Source organism: Pan paniscus, chromosome 13, assembly GCF_029289425.2.
Source record: "Pan paniscus chromosome 13, NHGRI_mPanPan1-v2.0_pri, whole genome shotgun sequence".
In the NCBI taxonomy this organism is placed as follows: Eukaryota; Metazoa; Chordata; class Mammalia; order Primates; family Hominidae; genus Pan; species Pan paniscus.
The window spans coordinates 43950553-43969683 of record NC_073262.2 but is presented as its reverse complement, the minus strand read 5'-3'; the positions used below and the strand labels follow the sequence as shown (position 1 = coordinate 43969683).

The window sequence follows — 19131 nt, the reverse complement described above, 5'->3', positions numbered from 1 at the left end:
TCCATGCTGTATATGTAACACATTTTCTTTATCCAGTCTATCATTGATGGGCACTTGGGTTGGTTCCAGTCTTTGCTATTGTAAATTTTGCTGCAATAAGTTGAATGATTTATATTCCTTTGGGTATATACCGAGTAATGGGATTGCAGGGTCAAATGGTATTTCTGGTTTTAGATACTTGGGGAATCACCATGCTGTCTACCACAATGATTAAACTAATGTATATCCTCACCAGCAGTGTAAAAGCATTCCTATTTCTCCACAGCCTCGCCAGCATCTATTGTATCCTGACTCTTTTAAATAATCACCATTCTGACTGGCATGAGATGGTCTCTCATTGTGGTTTTGATTTGCATTTATCTGATGATCAGTAATGTTGAGCTTTCTTTCATATGTATGTTGGCCAACTTCTTCTGAGAAGTGTCTGTTCATATCCTTTGCCCACTTTTTAATGATATTATTGCTCATATTAACTTTGAAATGACTGAAAATTCAAAATAAAGACAAAGATAAAATTATATTTTTTAAGTTATAGGTATGAAGTATTTTTGAAAGGAAAGAAATTTCTAGATTATATGTATATGTATGTGTATATATTTATATGTATATGTGTGTATATGTATGTGTGTATATATAATATGTAGATACTGTTTTCAACAAAAAAATTAATAGAGTCAAAATAGTACCATCTCCAGATGTTTTTATTTAGCTTGGTATCTAAAATCATTTTAGGTGACTCATTCCCATGTGTGGAAAATTATTAAAATTTGTTGTCTACATCTGTGGTATTCAGTATAGTAGCTGCTAGCTACTTAACTTTTAGTCAGTTATAATTAAATGAAATTTAAAATTCATTTCTTGCATCATACTAGCTACATTTCAAATGCTCAATAGACACATTTGCCTAGTGGCTACTTTATTGGACAGGGCAGGTATAGAACATTTCCATTATCACAGAATATTTAACCAGACAGCATTGATCTAAATGGTTTTTTTTTTTTTAACTGGAGTGCAGTGGTGCAATCTCAGCTCATTGCAACCTCTGTCTCCAAGGTTCAAGCAATTTTCTGCCTCAGCCTTCCAAGTAGCTGGGATTATAGGTGCCCACCACCACATCTCGCTAATTTTTTTATTTTTAGTAGAGACAGGGTTTCACCATCTTGGCCAGGCTGGTCTTGAACTCCTGACCTCATGATCAACCAGCCTTGGCCTCCCAAAGTGCTGGGATTACAGGCATGAGCCAGTGCGCCAGGGCAAGTGTCTTGTAGAGAAAGTTTATATTATGATTCAGATTTCCATGTTGCCCATCTTTTTTATTAATCTTATAGACACTTATTGGAGTGCTTATTATGTCTTAAGTGCATGAGAAGTGCAAAGAGTGTAAAGACAAAAATGATGTAGCCAAATGAAGTGGTGGAGACAGACATTTAAAACATAATTGCAACCCAACATGAATTCTCCAGGGAGAGGAGAGCAAAGGACAATGAAGGCAGAAAGAATCACGCTTGCAAATCCATGAACGGTGTGGTGTGTTTGGGAAACTCTGGGTAATTTATTTAGCCCTAGACAAGTAAAAATAAGGACTAGAAAGGTATGCTGAGGCCAGATCTTGAAAGATTTCAAATAACTGCAGTCAGGTTACACTCCATTGAATGAAAACCCAGTTGAAACTGGTTTAAAACACAAATGTGGTGTATTGATGTACAATGGAAAAAATCCAGCACTAGAGTGGTGAGCAGCTGTGATTCAACTAGAACTCTGGCTGCCTTGGTCTTTGTGAGTCTCTCAACTCTGCCACTTTGTTCTGGTTTTATCTTCATGATGAATAAGATGTTTGCTGTAGCTTCAAGCTTTACACACATACATGGCAATGATTGGATGAAGAGAGGCTGGCCCTCTCCACGATTTTCTCCCAAGATTGATGAAACTTGTTTTCTAAAAACCCTCAGCAAATTTCCCTCCCATCGCATCAGCCTAGTTAAGGTTACCTGTCCATTTCTGGCCAGCCCCTGTGGCCTGAGATTATGCCATGTACTAGTTTGTTGAGAAACCTCAGACATAAGCCAATCACTGTCTAGAGTGTAAGAGTGCATGGAGATCAATCAGCTTTTCTCTGAAGCTGGGGTGAGATTATGTGTTTCTGAGGCAAGGTCGCTACTGGAGAAGGGCGAATACCTGCGTGATAATTCAGAACTCATCAAGAGATAGAAGACTGGGTGTTAGGGGGTTAGCATTCTGAGTGGAGCATGGTTTCTGGAGTCAGACCTGAGTTGGTGTCCTTTATCCACCAGTGGGTGGTGTAACTTTATGTAACTGAGCCTCAGTTTCCAAGTGGAGATTATAATGGTCATTGTCTTTCATACCGTTGTGAGATGTAAAGGGTTTAACACAGGAAAGGCACTTAGAATAGTGCCTGAACCACAGTAAGCGCTCAGCAAATATTAGCTTTAAATTCATACTCAAATATGGGAGGGAGTTTGAACTTTATCTTTTAGAGTCTGACACTCCCATTGAAGGTCTTTTGTATCCTGACAGCTGGAAGATTTCCTACTACTTAAATAATAATAAAAAATTAGAACTCAAGTGATGCTGATGATGACAGGAAATGTGAATTATTTGAGTAGTTGGGACATAAATCACATGGCCCGCAAAGCTGAGAATATTATCTGGCCCTTTACAGAAGTTTGCCAACTCCTGAAATAGAGGACCAGAAAAATGTCTTCTGATATAAAACACCTAAACATGTTAAGCCTGGTGCAGTGGCTCACCCCTGTAATCCCAGCACTTTGGGAGGCCAAGGTAGCTGAATCCTCCCACCTCAGCCTCCCAAATAGTTCCATATCAGTCTGGACAACATGGTGAAACCCTGTCTATACTAAAAATACAAAAATTAGCTGAGCATGGTGGCAGTTGCCTGTAATCCCAGCTACTTGGGAGGCTGAGGCAGGAGAATGGTTTGAATCCAGGAGGCAGAGGCTGCAGTGAGCCGAGATCACACCACTGCACTCCAGACTGGGCAACAGAGTGAAACTCGTTCTGGAAAAAAAAAATGTTTTTGTGAAACAGTTTTAATGCGCAGCTGAACTTGCGGCAAAATAAGGAAATTCCTAAGTGTCCTGAAATGACAAGAAAGTACACACCTGCACACAGAGCGAGAGAAGTTGAACAAGCACACATACAAATATGACAAATGTGTATTGAGAGCAAAAATATACATCAGGTACATATTGCTCTGTGCCTGGGGAGCAGGGGCAATAAGGTAGAAAATAAAACAGACATGGGATAACCTCATAGATCTTAAAGTCCAGTGAGGTAGGCAACTTTTACAGGAAATAAATGTATATTAAATATTTTGAAAAGTACTGTGAAGAAAAAGAGCAAGACGCTTTGAAAGAGAGTAACAAGTGACACCTGCTTTAGGATTATGTGCCTTGAAAAGGACTCCAGAAATAGTGCCACTGGAACTCAGGAGTTAAAGTATTCATGGAAATGGGAGAGAGCATTTCTTTTAGGTAGATGCCTAGGCTCTGCCAACTTTGCTTGATTCTATCTGACTCTGTAAGACAAGTTATAGAAGTATAATAATGCCTTTGCTACAAAACCAGAAATGGATAAATACTTTAGAAGAAATTTTCACGTCTCATCAAATGGGCATTTTCATGCTATAGTAATTGTTCCAATTTAAAACATTCATTTATACATATTTTCTTCTTCTTTTCTTTCCTTTTTTTTTTTTTTTTGAGACAGGTTCTCACTCTGGTTCCCAGATTGGAGTACAGTTTGCAATCAGCTCACTGTAACCTCAAATTCTTGGGTTCAAGGGATTCTCTTGTCTCAGCCTCCTGAGTTGCTGGGAATATAGGCACACACAGCCACAGCTGGCTAGTTTTCATATTTTTTGTAGAGATGGGGTATCACTATCTTGCTTATGCTGGTCTCGAACTTGTGGTCTCAAGCAATCCTCCTGCCTCAGCCTCTTAAAAGTGCTAGGATTACAAGTGTGAGCCACCACACCTGGTTTATACATATTTCAATAGTTTTAATATAACAGCAAAGTCCATTTGAGGCAGAGGACAGACTTTTTAAAAAATTATTGAAACATCTGTCTTGCTCTTATCACCATGGCTGGAGGGCAGTGCATGACCATGGTTCACTGCAGCCTCAACCTCCTGGGCTCATGTGATCCTCCCACCTCAGCCTCCCAAGTAGCTGGGACCACAGGTGTGTGACACCATGCCTGGCTAATTTTTTTTTTTTTTTTGTAGACATGGTGGTCTCACTACATTGTAGAGGCTAGTCTCGAACTCCTGGTTTTAAGCAATTGGCTAGTCTCGAACTCCTGGTTTTAAGCAATTTTCTGGTCTCAGCCTCACAAAGTGCTGGGATTACAGGTATGAGCCACCACACCTGGCTAGAGAACAGACTTTTAATAACAAAAGAAAAGTCCTTTTTATCCTCAGGTTGACTTTAGGAGCCTGTCTAAAGTAAAGGTGGGTAGATGAGACTGATTGCTTACAGAAAGCTAGCTTTGTGTGCTGAACTTGATACTATTAGAGGTTTCTTGAAAGATCTGGGAAAAAAGGTTTAAGATTGCAACTGGAAGATGTTTGCTAGACTAGAAATGGAGAGTCCCAAGCACTCAGGAATTCAGCAAATGGCTGCTGGTTAGGTTTTTGTTTTTATTTTTTGGATTTAAGATACCCTCAAACTCTAGTTATTTCTGAATTGAAGATGACCAATTGATGGGTATGTTTGTATTAGTAAAATCAAAAAGCTTATTAATTTATATTTCACATTAACAAAACCCATAAAGAAATTATACTTTGCCTTTGTAACCCATATGTCACCTTGGATATCCCTGCCCTTTAATAAAATGTAATTAATGAATTCCCCAAGAATTGTTGAGGATTCTCAGGTGGCTAATTGTTCATGGTCATCTCTGCTGTTGCTGGGGATGGATCAGTTTTGTTTATGAATCATTTTCATTTCACATGGGCTCCATAACAAGTCGATCCAGACCAGGTAAAGGCCTCGTTCTTCATTTGTCATAAATTGAGAATCAAACAACAAAAAGAGAGAACACGTGCCTAGGCCTGCCTAACACTCATAGGACCTGCCTTTACCTACCACACATGGACACCCAATCTTTCAATGCGTCATCCTCTACCCTGTTAACTGAAGTTTTCTGTGTTTATTTTTCTCATCTTTTAAATCTTCCATTTACTGTAATTTAGGAGAAAATGAGGTCACTGAGTTTGTTAATTCATTTTGCTGAGTTTAGTACACTAATTCTAGGCAACATTTCACAGACCTGGCTCTTTCATGGTGTAATAAATGTGGACTTTTGCAAACTGTTTTCCTCTTTTTGGTCTCACAGCTATGTTTTGGATGATTAAAGTTGCTAAAGGTCTAAACAGTCAATAGCAGGTTACTAGTAGGTTTTGTTCTTACGTCTGCACTGGGCGGTAGCATAGGGCAGTAGAAAGAACACTGAAGCTCTAGATACTACTATCTCCTCAATCAGAGAAGTAGAGCTTGGTGGAGAGACCATAGCCTAGTTAGCTAACCCATACGAGTCTTGTTTTTGTTATGCATAAAGTGGATCTGATAATAATAGCTATTTCACAGGGATTTGCAAAAATCAAATGTAATCCTAAGTATAAAATAATGTTTTATATAGTGCAATATAAATATTAGTTTTGTTATGAGTAACCTCTCATTTCTTTTACCCAGGTATGTTCTTTTGTTCGTTATCCCTAAGCAAGACTCTCTACATTGCCTGTATCAGTTTCACACTCTTATCAAGGATGTATACATTCCTACATTTTCTTTCCTACAGTTAGTCATCATTTCATTAGAAAGACATTTAAGTATTCACATTTGTATTATAACATTTAATTTGAAAAAAGCTTTTTGCAAGAAAGGAGAGTATAATCAGGAATTCATCTATAAAGTCCTAGGTTTCACCAGCCTGTGCCACATGTGTTCACAGTCACTCTCCATTCTGCATGAGTTGTACTAATGTGGGAGTTGAAGGAGATAAACCCCCCAAATCAGTAGCTTAATACAAATGAAATGTGATTGTCAATCACAGTAGTTCTAACTGGTAGAAGGCGTTGCACTCCACAGTCACTCAAGGATCCATGCTGATGGAAGGTTGCCATCTTCTGCACATGGCTTCTAAGTCATCCATCTCTCTGGATGACAATATCCAGCTGCCAATGGGGTAAAAGGGGCACTGACATCATGTGGAAGGATTTTATGGTCCAGGTCCAGCAGTGCCCATCACATCTGTCCATATTCCATCCTCAGAAGTGTTACTGGGCTACATCTAAGTATGAGGATGGCTGGAAGATACATAGCTGTGTGCCCAGGAGGAAAGGAAAATAGGATTATTGCATAACTAATGAGGTTCTGCCATGGCCTTCTTTTTAGGTCACCAAATACCTGCCTTCCTGTCTTTCCCACACATACAAGACACTCATTCCTACCCAAGGGTCTCATACCATTATTGCATCCAGTTCAAAGTCCAAAGTCCAAAGGGGAGTAGACTATCCTCTGTATCAGATTGTGATATGTCAGCTTCTGGTTTTGCATTCTTGAATAAAAAGGCCAATTTTCTGCCTCCCATGTAGAGGTAAAAAATATCTCTGTTCTACCTCTTGTCATGGTAGAACAATGAAAACACCACCATAATTGAAGAAAAAAATAAAATTAAACAAACCTGCTATGCAAGAAAGAGAAGACAGGCAAGCAGCAGTCCCTAGAGTATAACCATAAGGAAATCGTGAGTAGCAAGTAGTGAGAAGCTCCCTACACAGGGCATGGGGAAATTCCTTAGATAGCCTCTGAATCTGCTCTTTGGGAGGAACCCTCTTTTCCATCATTTTTGGTGGTGGCTCCATCCTCTGGAAGGTTCTTTTTTCTTATTCCCTGGCTGTCACCCCTGAACTGGCTGTTAAGGAGTGTGCTTTTCTTGAGGTCTTTGGCTTTATAACTCATTCTGCAAGAGTAAAGGCGAAAACCCATGGGTGTTTTATGCCGATCTGTCCCGCAGACTGGCCAAGTGACGAATGAAAGGAGTTCGCTGACACAGGTATTTTTCCTGACAATGTGGCTAGGGGACTGCACCACTCAGTGCTGCCGATGAGAGAGTGCAGCAGCCGAAAGGAGTGCAGCTTCCCTAAGCTGGCCCCACTTGCATTTATTTAGTACAGATTTAATGACAAGGGCTTGGAGCAAACACAATTTGTGGGTAATTAACATTGTCAACCCCCCAAGTAGAGAGCAGTCCTGCACATGAATGATCAAAGGTTGGTTTCCAGAGATATGAGTAGAACAATTTATCTAGATAAGTTTCTTTACATTCTCTTGTTATCTGACCCTTGCTCTTAAGAGAATTTAACTGCCTTCAGCTAAATTCTCTTTTGAAGCTTTTGCAAAACCTCCCGTTCTTCCAAGAAGGTTTGTGTCTTTCCCTATAACCTTTTCTTACAACTTTTCCCACCACACTGACCAAACTCCTACAGTTTTAGGTTTAAGGTCAGTCATTTGCTGGCTCTGGGGCTGTGGAAGAAAAAATAAATCTGTCAGTTCATGCACACAGTGTGACAGCTTGGCATAAGTAAAAGACATGAACAAAAGGATTAATGAAGGAGTGAAAGAAGGAAGGCGTGTGCATTAGGTACAACATCATCTAAAAACTAAAAAAACCGCAGTGCATTAAACTCATTCATTCAACAAGTATTGGTTGAGTGCCTACTAAGTGTCAAGTGCTGGGCCCAATGTGGGGAATTCAGTGGAGGATACAGTGGCAACACATGGAAAGTAAAGGCAGTGAAAAGGCCGTGGACTTAAAAATTAAAGGAAAAAAAGGGGTAATACATTTGTTACTGGTTTTAGCAAATCGAAAAAATGTGAGAAAATAGTGCAGTGTTTGCCAAATCTACAGCTCTTGCACCCTCACTGAGTCTCAAATTAAGAATGCACAAAAGCAGAATTACTAGGAAATGAAAGTTTTATGGGTGTATTCCCTGAAGTAATAGCACTATACTGCAAAATTGGTGGAGGTCGTCTGCACATTTGAAATAACCAACCTGCACCTTTACCCCCTCCCCCAGATTCTAACCAAATAAAGTATGAAATAAGGCAGAACTCACCATGCTACACCAACTTACCAGGAATGAAGTTGATGCTGATTGGAGAAGTGTCAAGCAATAAAGAAGAGTTTGGATTTATCTTTAACATTGTCTTCATGTCACTCGAGACTTTAATCTCAGCCAAATCTACTTCCAAAACCAATCTCTTGTGCAATGATCTTGTCTGGGTCCAGGCCAAGACTTACTTCTATTGCATAGATACTCTCACCCTTCTTGATTTTTACTCTGAAGAACTTTCCTGTCTGGGTTAGTGTTTCCTCTGGTAGGCATCAGATTCTGCAAATATTTATTGTCTCATGTTAATCAAGGACCCCTCTAGATTCTGCTATTTAACTTTAAGTATTTTGACATAAACAGAGTGATTTAAATGCAGTTGTAACTTGTTCCTAAGTAGGGCCTGGTATAGTTTTTAAGCAATATACCTCTCCAGTCACACATAATAATGAATGGATTCTAACTTACGCTAAGTACTACCGTGTTCCTGAAGGTAATAAACCATGTCAGCTCTGTGAGGCTTAGAAATTTTTCTTTAAAGCATAGTAATGAAAAATGTTACCAGTTTTCCTTTGATTACTACTATATTGCCCAGGAAGTGTGATCAAAAGACATCTGTTATATGTATCAAAATTCATACATCTGCTTCCTTCATTTATGGTATCACCTCTAACTTCCAGTTTCCCTGCTGTCAGAGAGAAACAATTAAATGGGAGATGCTTTAGACAACAGGATTTTTAAAAATACAGTGGCCACAGAGAATTGGAACTGAAGAATCAGAAGAGAGGATTAATTTTCTTTCTTCTTACTAAATTTCTTAAGTATTTTCAGAACTCTTAAAGAGACATATCAATAGCGGGGAAAGTATCTGAATTAATGGCAGGATTCTTGAGGACTTTCTCACAAAGATAATTAAGGTGGCACTCTAAGAAAACAACCAGAGACATCACAAATAATGTATAGATATTTTTATTGTAGTATTACTTATGGTAAACTTGGATCCAATTTGAATGTTCCACAATAGAGGAATGATTAAATAAACAACAGTACATACAAGTGTTAGAAAAGTATTCAGGCATTAAAAATCATGTTTTATCAAATAGTAAATGACACAAAAAGGCTTGTAATATATTCAATACAAAACCATATTCAGTATAATCTCAACTCTTAGCCCTAAATGTTGTTATGATCTTGGATTAATTTTTTTTTTACATTTTCAAATTTTCAAATTAGAAGTATGATTATTCTACTTCTATGGTGTGGAAAAAATTACCCTCTGTAAAAGTGAAAAAATAAGAATAGTCATCTTCTACTTTCCACGTTTTCCAAATACAATGAACACATTACACTTTTACAGTGGAAGAAAAGAAACACCTATCTTTTAAAATAGTAAATAAATCAGAATAAGAAATTCATCATGAATTTATAAAATTATGTCATCAAGTATAAGTTCAGTTCATGTTTAGTTTTGAAACTTTATCAAAATTAAATAGTTTGACTTATTTTTATTAGAAATACAATTCTAAGTATTCAACATTGCTTTTTAAACAATTATCTTCTAGTTTTTCTCAAAATCTGAGGAGCTGCTACGGAAAGCACACCAGATCTCATGTGTTGAAACGTGAACATGCTCACCACAGACCAAGGACATTCAACCTGTCAATCCCCAGGATTTCCAAGCCAGGAGTTTCATCTCTTACTTGTGGAAAATTTGTTCATTTGATTATGAACCAATCAGCTTTTCATTGTGTCAAAATCAAATCTAGATAGTGAAATTGATATTTTATCTTTATTGTTATCTTAAATATATTTTGGCTTAAAGAGACATAAGTGGCTCTTCCCCACTATACCAGATAACAAGTTGCAAATAAATCATTCGTAGTAAAGTTCAAAGAAAGCTTGAAAGCATTTTGAATTTCCTAGTGTCTTACAGATTTGTTTCTTTTTACAACAACCATGTCCCATGTATATCTATTTAGGACCTTAAGTTGTTAATAATCTACTCTGAATAATTCCTTAAGAAAACATTAAAAGGACAATGTCCATACCTGGGAAATAAAACCCAAAGTAGTAGAAATTATATTAAAAATCATGTAGTTAATTAAGAATGATTGTGAGCTTAGACACTGAAAAATATGTCACTGAAAGAATACCAAAAATGGTCAGCCTTTTCCTCTTAAGTTATAGAAAGGTATATAATATAAGTACTTAGTACATAAGAGAAGAGTTAGAATGAGATTGTACCAGGTTCAGAATTCCTCATCCGAGAAGAACAGACAAAATTCAAGGTTTTTAGAGAGGGACTACCCTGAATGATGTCACCAGTAAGTGAGTTTATAAACAAAGACAGAGCTTGGCAGGTTGCACTGGATACTTCAAACCAGTTTCTCTGGAAAAATTTGAGTTACTCAATAAACCCTCAGTTTTCCTGAGGTAAATCAACTTTGAAATACAATGGAGAACTCTGGGTGATAAATCACGCCGTGTTACACACTAGGACTGCAGTTCACAGAACATGATTAGATTTAAGGCAATAGAAGATAGGAATATTTTTTGAACTAGTTTATTGAATCCTTTTGAGAATATCACTGTTTGGCAGTTCCTAGAAAGCTTAGACAAATTAATCTTCAAGAGGCAAACAAATTAACTTTGAACTAAAAAACAAAAACACAACCAAAAACTTTGAATTAGAAAACATCTGCTAAGAAAAACCCAACAATCTGACATGTTGATTATTATTTTTTAACACTGCAGGAATACAAAGATGATTTTACTATTCAGACCTTTACATATCACACAACAGAAAAATCCTTCAGTTGACTAGTTTCCATAAACTTTGTAGCATTATGGCAAAACAAGAGTCATCTGTGAAATACACAAATGTTTTGTACTGAGGGATATTTTCACATAACACAGGAGATGATAAATTTAGACCCCCTCAATCTCATCGTCACACTGATTATACTGTAAGCAGTGATTGGGGTGCACACATTGCATGTTTTGAAGGTATGGATGTGGCAATTCTAACATATGTTAACATTGTTTCTGAAAAGCTAAGGTTTTGTTATTGAACTACTATTAGAAGTCGAATGTGATCTTCTTCCAATGTCTGGCATTGCCTTCCTGTGGAATTAACATTCTGTGTGATTTAGAGTACGTGTCCCAACTTTCTCAATGCTCATAAATACCTTGTCTGTAGGAAACTTACTTTAAGGGAAAAGCAGCTTTAGCCTGTCTCCAGTATATGGCCCTGACTTGCTTATACATGTAATCTATTATGAAGGAAAAAGAGCCATCCTCACAAATCTACAAGATTAAAACTCCTAGCACAAACACAGCTTGAATCAGAGCTTCTGTAGCTTCTTTCAGCAAAGGGACCATCGCCAGCACTGTAGCTACAACATATGCCTTGCCATCAGATACAAGAGTTAGGCTTCATATCCACGTCCTGTGCAATAAAAAAGCTTTAAATCTGAATGGAACATCCATAGAACTAGCTCACAGACAACTCAGAAGCAGGAACACTTTGGTCTGTGTTCAAGTAAAATGAAGGTTGAGATTTCTTTATGCAGCAGCAGAAGTAGGATTCTGTATCTCTCTTTGGAGTCAAGTTGGTCTTTGAAAGAAAACCAATTTGCTTTTAAGAGGTTCTAATCTAGCAGGATACCAGATGATGGCAAGTGTGTTTAAACCAAGTATAGACTAAGGGACTGGTACATTGAAAAACTACCTTCTGTTTCAGCAGAGGGTAATCAGGGTGTCAGCAATGCTGTTGTTACTACTAAGGTCACCAAGGACCTAGACCAAGAAGTTACATCCAGCAACACCTTGTTACAGTGTACAGAGGTCAACAGTAAGAGGTAAAAGAAAAAGATAACCTTTTATCAGACTTTTACATTACATTGCTAATTTTTATTACAGAATATTTTTCATTCTTTTATTTTGATCCACTGATATTTATTTCTGATTCTGACTCTGCCTACCATTATTCACCCTACTTGTTAATTCTAATCTATTCTTTTTATTTGTAAAAGCATAACTTTTCTGAGGCATAGTTGTGTGTGTATATGTGTATTTAACCTATTCTAGAAACAGTAGAAAAGATAGTAGAAGAGAAATAGTAGAAGAGATTGAGATTACAGATTATAATAGAATGTAAAGAGTTTTATACAGTTAATACCTGAGAGTCTGCACAGTGGGGAACTCTGAAGTAATATGTAAGGTGTCAAGAACAAGCAGGTCAGGACTGTGGCACTCAAAGGGCAGGTAACCAGCTTTTCAGTAACATTTTTAAGTAACAGTTTCACAGATCCTCAGATAATGCCAGGGAGTAAAACACAGATCTCAAAATCCATACAGCAGATTTCTGGTTTCCAAATTTGTGGGATATAGTACTTAATACAGTATTTGAAACTCTACAATTGCTATGGAAGAGACATTCTGGAGAGTTATGTATTATCCAAAAATAAATTTTTCAGAAGCAAGAAATTTTAAAATAAGAAACCAACCAAAAAGAATGGCCAACCTTTAAACTTTTTTTCCATTAATAAGGAGCTACATAGTCTGCTGGTGAAGAACTTGATAGAAATTGACTGTTTTCACTTAGTGGGCTGATCCTCTTGTATCTGTGTCAGATAAAATCATAGCACTTATTATTTGTTACCATGGATACCATGAAGATACTGCCATCCACTAAATAGTAGTAGAGGAAGACAACATAATTTTCTGGAACTAGTCCCATTTTGCCTTCATAAGTTGCCTTTAACCATCCTGGTTCCACTGATGGGTCCATGCTGGAAAATATCGCTCCTTGCGGGAAGGAAAACTCATGCTGTGCTCTGCTTTACAGGAGTACATGGCTTTGGCTTGGTGCCCAGAAGAAACTGGCTTAGGTGAACCAACATTTTCAAACAGTTGAGCTTTTGCTGCCACTACTGAGCCAGTACGCTGATAGCCATTGCTTGAGGCGGTGTCTAGTCTTAACCTGCTGCACATTTTTGGAGGCAGGTCTGGGTTTGAAGCTTTGGGTGTCTCCTTGGAACCTACAGAAGTTAAGCTTTGAATAGATGCACTGTTGCTTGTGTTTCCTTCAGCTGCAGAGATGGATCTGAGAGAAGAAGCAGAAGCTCTTTTCAGTCCTGAAAGCCTATAAGGCCCTTTCTTGACTAGGTCTATGGGTGGGGAAACGTCCCTGGGCTAGTGACCGAAGCAACACTCTGGCAATCTGATTCTGCATCTGTCTTGGTTGCATATTCTCTAGAAATTGATTCAGGACTGGTTGTCCAGAGACCAAGGCTTTTCTGTCCATGGGAAGATGACGGGGTTGCAATCCAAGGAATCCCTCCAGATTTCTCCCTGGGCTGGCAGGAAGCTGACTTTGTAGTGCTATTTTGTTCCGAGGAAAGAGAAGAGAGTGACTTGATGCTCCCCATGGGGGTGCTGTCTGGGCTGCTGCTATAGGAGTCACTATCAGATTCAGCCAGGCATGGAGTACACCTCCCTCTGGGCTTCCTAGAGCCTGTAGAGAGGCAGATTGCTTGTGTCTTTTGCGATCCAGATCGAGACTGAGGCTTAGGAAGAGGAATGCTTGGGTCTAGAGCAGTATGAAAAATTGTTTCATCGTGCTCTGTAAGAATTTCTAACACAATATTCTGAAATTTAATATTCACCATAGAAGCTACAGTTTATTCTTGTGCTCTCATTAGAGTTGGGAGAAATATGGCACCAAGATTTGAGACAGTCATGAGATTTTGTTGGCTGTGCAGTGATACTTTGACCAGATGTTTTATTAAGATGTCCAGCATCTCTCTGTTTTTCTCTGGCAATTTGCACACCAATGCATGTACAGCCTCCACCCTGTAGTTTTGGTCATCAGATTTAACAGCAATGATACAAATCTTTGTGTAACTTGTAAGTCATCAGTGGTGCTGCAAAGCACCTGAGGTAGTTTTTCAGGCCACTCATTGTCTTATTGTCCCACAGTTCAATATCAATATCAGGAGGGGATTTAGGAGAAAATATGATATTCACAAGTTTTTGAACTTTGGAGTTCACTCCTCCTATTCAGTAGAGGCCTAAAACGGTGATACCGCTTGTTTCCACAGCTTGAATGCAGTTTCTCACAAAATTGAACCCTGCTTCATTCAAATACCTTTCTTCTTTCTTGCTTATGTCAGGAAGAGTATAAATCCTTTCCTTCCCATCCATGGCTTCAAGCCAGAGTTTCCTATTAGCTTCTGAGAAGGCCTGTAATGTGATGATCCCATGGCTTTCAACTACTTGTATGTAGAAGCAGAATTGTTTGTCAATTGAATCTGTCTTTCGTCAGATACAAGATTTTGAACATTTCCGGTGTGCTAGTAACAAGGCTGTTTAATCCACGTAAAACCAAGCAGTCGTTTCTCCTGGACATATGGATAGCCTTCCATCGTCCACTGGCTGGGTGGTCTGTAGTCCTGGTTGGCAGATTTCATCCTTTGCATCAACCCCTTTACCTCTTGTCGAGTACTTTCAAAATTATTCCTTGTATTCTGCAAGTCAAACTGCAGCTGTTGCTTATGCGGTGAAAATCCTGGGCAAGTTCATATCCCTTGTGATAAAAAAGTAAATAAACCCTGAAGAAATGACAAAAGCGGTTCAACAAATTCAAACTTTTTTTCTTGAACCGCTTGAATTTTAAAGACATATTCTTTTTTCTTTTATTTATTTTTATTTATTTGTTTATTTATTTATTTTGAGGCGGAGTTTTGCTCTTGTTGCCCAGGCTGGAGTGCAATGGCGCAGTCTCGGCTCACCACAACCTCTGCCTCCTGGGTCCAAGCGATTCTCCTGCCTCAGCCTCCCGAGTAGCTGGCTTTACAGGCGTGTGCCACCATGCCCAGCTAATTTTGTATTTTTAGTAGAGACGGGATTTCTCAATGTTGGTCAGGCTGGTCTCGAACTCCTGATCTCAAGTGATCTACTTTCTTATGATGCAGGCTTACAGATGAGGTGACAGATGTGGTGTGCCAGCCCTGAGGCACCTGGACAGGCCTGAGGTCCTGCCTGGCTTGGTGGCTGGCTCTGGGACCTGTGGGACCCCAGCAGGCAGGGAGGAGGCAGTGTGGGCTGGGTTGGGGCAGAGGCTACCCTGCCACCTTGCTCTCATTTTACCTGGTATTGGGGACACAAGCTGGCCACCTTGCCAAGGTCTCGGGAATCCTGAGGTCCAAACTCCAGTGGCCAGGAGCAGGTTAGAAATGCATATTCCTGGCTGGGTGGGGTGACTCACGGCTGTAATCCCAGCACTTTAGGAGGCCGAGGCGGGTGGATCACGAGGTCAGGAGATAGAGACCATCCTGGCTAACATGGTGAAACCCCGTCTCTACTAAAAATACAAAAAATTAGCCGGGCACGGTGGTGGGTGCCTGTAGTCCCAGCTACTCATGAGGCTGAGGCAGGAGAATGGCGTGAACCTGGGAGGCGGAGTTTGTAGTGAGCCGAGATCGCGCCACTACAGGCTGGGCGATAGAGCAAGACTCCATCTCAAAAAAAAAAAAAAAGAAAAGAAAAAGAAAGGAAATGCGTATTCCTGGGACTTAAAGCTCCTGAGGGGGTCTGGGGTGGCCTGAGTCTGCATTTCCACCTGCCCTCAGGTGATTCTGTGCAGCCTTGACTCCCCTGGTCCTGGCCTCCAAGGCCTGCCCTTTCTGAGGCCTCTGCCTTCCTCTCTCCTCTCCCTCCCTGCTCACCTAACTGATGTCCACTGAGCTGCTGGACAGGCATCCCCTCCTCTAGGAGGCCTCCTGGCCTTCCCTCCAGCTCAGCACGATGCTGAGGAGCGACACTGGACAGTACGGCCTCCTCCCCTCCTGTGGTGCTGCTGAGCCCAGGGACAGTCACTGGCCAGTGGGAGGCAGGAAGGGGCCCAGCACTGGCTTTGCATGGCTCTCTGGGCGTGCCCCTGCCTGGGAAGTGGGAATCAGGTGAGAGGCACCTCCTCCTGGGCCCCAGGAGAGCTGGCAGCTCCATCAGACCCTCCACTGCTGTGTCATCAGAATGACATTTCTCAAACAGGGTCACCTCCAAAGGGCAGTGAGCTAGGTGCTCCTAGGTAGCACCCCGGGCAGGCCCTGCCCAGTTCTTTCACTAACCTGTCAGAGGCCAGGTGAGCAGCTTGTGTGTTCCTGGTTCAGTCCCCTGGCAGGTGTGCTGGGCAGGGCCCATTCTCAGGAGCCGTCTTGCCTACCTGGTGCAGACACACCCAGGCTATGACCTGCTCAGCAGATGTGCAGCAGGGACCCCTAGGGAGGACTCTGGGGCTGCACTGAATTCAAATCTTTATCACTTCTGTGGGCATGGATGTGGATAGCGTGGGAACGTGGCCTCTCTAGCCTCAGTGGCCTCCTCTATAAGGAAGGTATAGTAATAACAGTACCACCCAGTAGGCACCCAGTAGGAGCAGAGACATCCCTCCATTCCTTTCTCAGACCCATGGCTTGGTCCCAGACCAGCAGCACAGCAGCCTCTGGGAGCCTCTTAGAAATGCAAATTTTCCAGCAGTTCTGGATCTCCCAAGTCAGTGACAGCCCTCAGGGTGATGCCATTACAGGTTCAAATTTGAGGATCACTGGTCTAGAATGGACTCCCTCTCTCCCACTCCCCGTTTCTCTCTCCCGCTTCCTGCGCTCACTCCTGCTCAAGGGCACTTCCTCTGTGCAGCTGCTAGTTCTGAGGGCTGCCACCAGGTGTCAGGGCAGCCTCAGGAATGTTCCGGCTGCCACACCTCCCCCCTCCCCACCCCCCGCCCCAAGCCTGGCCCCTGCTGCGTCTCAGGAGAGGTCCTGAGAGGGTAAAGGGCTTCTGAGCTTCTCACAGGATGAATGCTTCCCCGTGCTTTTCTGACTGCTCAGGGTGGACCCGAAGGTGGCAGATATGTCAGCGTCCTGTGTGGTGGGGACAGGGACAGCCCCACAGCACCTAGTGGGATGTTGTGAGATTTGTGGGGCACGCCCAACTCCTCCTCTACTACTGCCGAGTCCTCACTCTCTTATTCTGCCCTAGGAGGCTTCTCCAACCACCCTGCTCTGTCCCCATTGTGACTCCTGGCCACGGCCTCTGACCCTCCACCCAGTCCAGTCCTCACGGTAGGGCCTCCGAAGGCCTGTCCTGCTGTGCCAATGCTGAGGCCGACTTTGGGCTATTGGTCCAGGCCCTGCCCGGCCCTGTAACTACACGTCCCTCACCGCCACCACAGGCTTGGTGGACCAAAAGCCTCCTACTGAACACAGCCCACTAGGCTTTGCCCACAGTCCCCTCCCAGCTTGCCCACTCCAGCTCCCCTGAGTTCAAGGCCAGCCCACACCGTCCCACGCACTGGACACCCTCCCGGGCGCCGGTGGAGGAGGCTGAGTAGGGCAGGCAAGGTCTCTGCCTGCAGCCACACCAACCCAGCGGCTATCCTCCCAGCGGGGCTGGGCAGAGCATCGGGAGGACTGCCCGGGTCGCGGAAGGGCGTGCGCTGGATTCCAGGCGAGGAGCTGCTGTGCGAGGCCCGCAGGCGGGCTCAGGCGGGAGTGGCTATGGGCCGTGGGCTGCGAGGGCAGAGAACTTTGGGAAGCGATTTGGGGATGGCAGCTGTGTGGCCACACCGAGGGAGCCCTTGAGATGGCTGGCTGCAGGGCGGCTATCGGGTGGGGGGAAGTGATTTCTGGCAGAGCTCCTGGGCCTTGTGCGGGGGCGCTCGTAGGTGATGCTGTGGGGCAGAGACTTAGGAGTGTGGTTGTGAAGGGCGAGATTTCTCCTAAACATCCGAGTGGGAATGTCCGGAGATCAGTTCAGAGGCCTGGGCACAGCGGTAGCAACAGAGAGCCCGGGGCGAGGCGGGTTGGGCACGTGGAGGGCATCGGTGGCCCTGCCACGTTTCAGTGGAAAGCCGAGTGAACTGGAGTTGGGGATGGGGGAGGCCGTGAGTCCAGTTCCCTGCACCTTCTGGAGCCTCCCTCCCCAGACCCCTCCTGACAGGGGCTGGGCCTCTCCCAGGGGGCCTCACGCAGCGCCGGCCCTGAGCATAGGGGCGGTGGAGGCTGAGGGTCCAGCCCTTCGAGATCCGCGCCCGCTACTTCCGCTCTCTGCGGGGCTGTCCTTCCCTCATCGGTGCCCGCTGCGGCCCTGCGGCCGGCCCGGGAGCACGAGGGAGCCAGGGGGCACGGTCCTGCCCTCAGGAGGCTCCACGTGGACACTGCGCAGCTGGCCTTAAGGCACGCATGCGCGTGTTCATGTGTGCGTGCGTGCATGTGCGTGCTTGTTCATGTGTGCATGCGCGTGCACGTGCGCGCGCTCTTTGCCCCCACAGCGTCACTCCTGCACCCTGCATCTAATGTCCAGAGAGGTGATTATCATCTCCACTCCCAATTCACACCTGGCCCTGAGTCAGCTACATGAGTGGTCCAGGCCTGGCTGTCCTGGGTCTTGTGTGCCACGTGGCACAACACCGGGTCTGTAAGAGAAGCCGTGCCACCAGCCTTGGGAGGCAGCGCCCTGCTGGGTGGGGTCTCCAGAGGAGAGCTCCAGAGAGAGAAAGGCCGAGCTGCCTCCACCTCCCCCAACATCCTCCCTCAACCTCAGCAAACGCGTCTGTAAATGGGACAATGACAGCGTCCGCCTTAGAGAGTTGCTGAGGTGAGGAACGAACACCCACGGGACCCACTTACAAGACTGTTGGGCACAGAGTGCTGAGTGCTGCTCTGAGCACCACGTTTACAGACGAGGACTCAGAGCGGGAGATGCCGGTACAGCAGGGGCTCTCAGCCACCCTCTCCCAGAGGCAGGTCCCAACGGACCTCGGTGCCAGCTTGGACGCTGCGCTCAGCAGTTGTGGAGTTGATTAATAACATTCTGTCCCACATTCGCAGATTGGAAAGTAATGCCTGATTAAGACCCTAAGCATGTCACTTGTGGCAAACACTCAGGCTATCTTCGAGGGGGCAGCATTGACTTC

General features: G+C 43.0%; 1 pseudogene; it reads right to left on the bottom strand.

The window, feature by feature from the left end:
- Nucleotides 1-11957: 11957 nt before the first annotated feature.
- On the bottom strand, nucleotides 11958-18427 carry LOC117979301 (rho GTPase-activating protein 42-like; annotated as a pseudogene).
- Nucleotides 18428-19131: the final 704 nt, after the last annotated feature.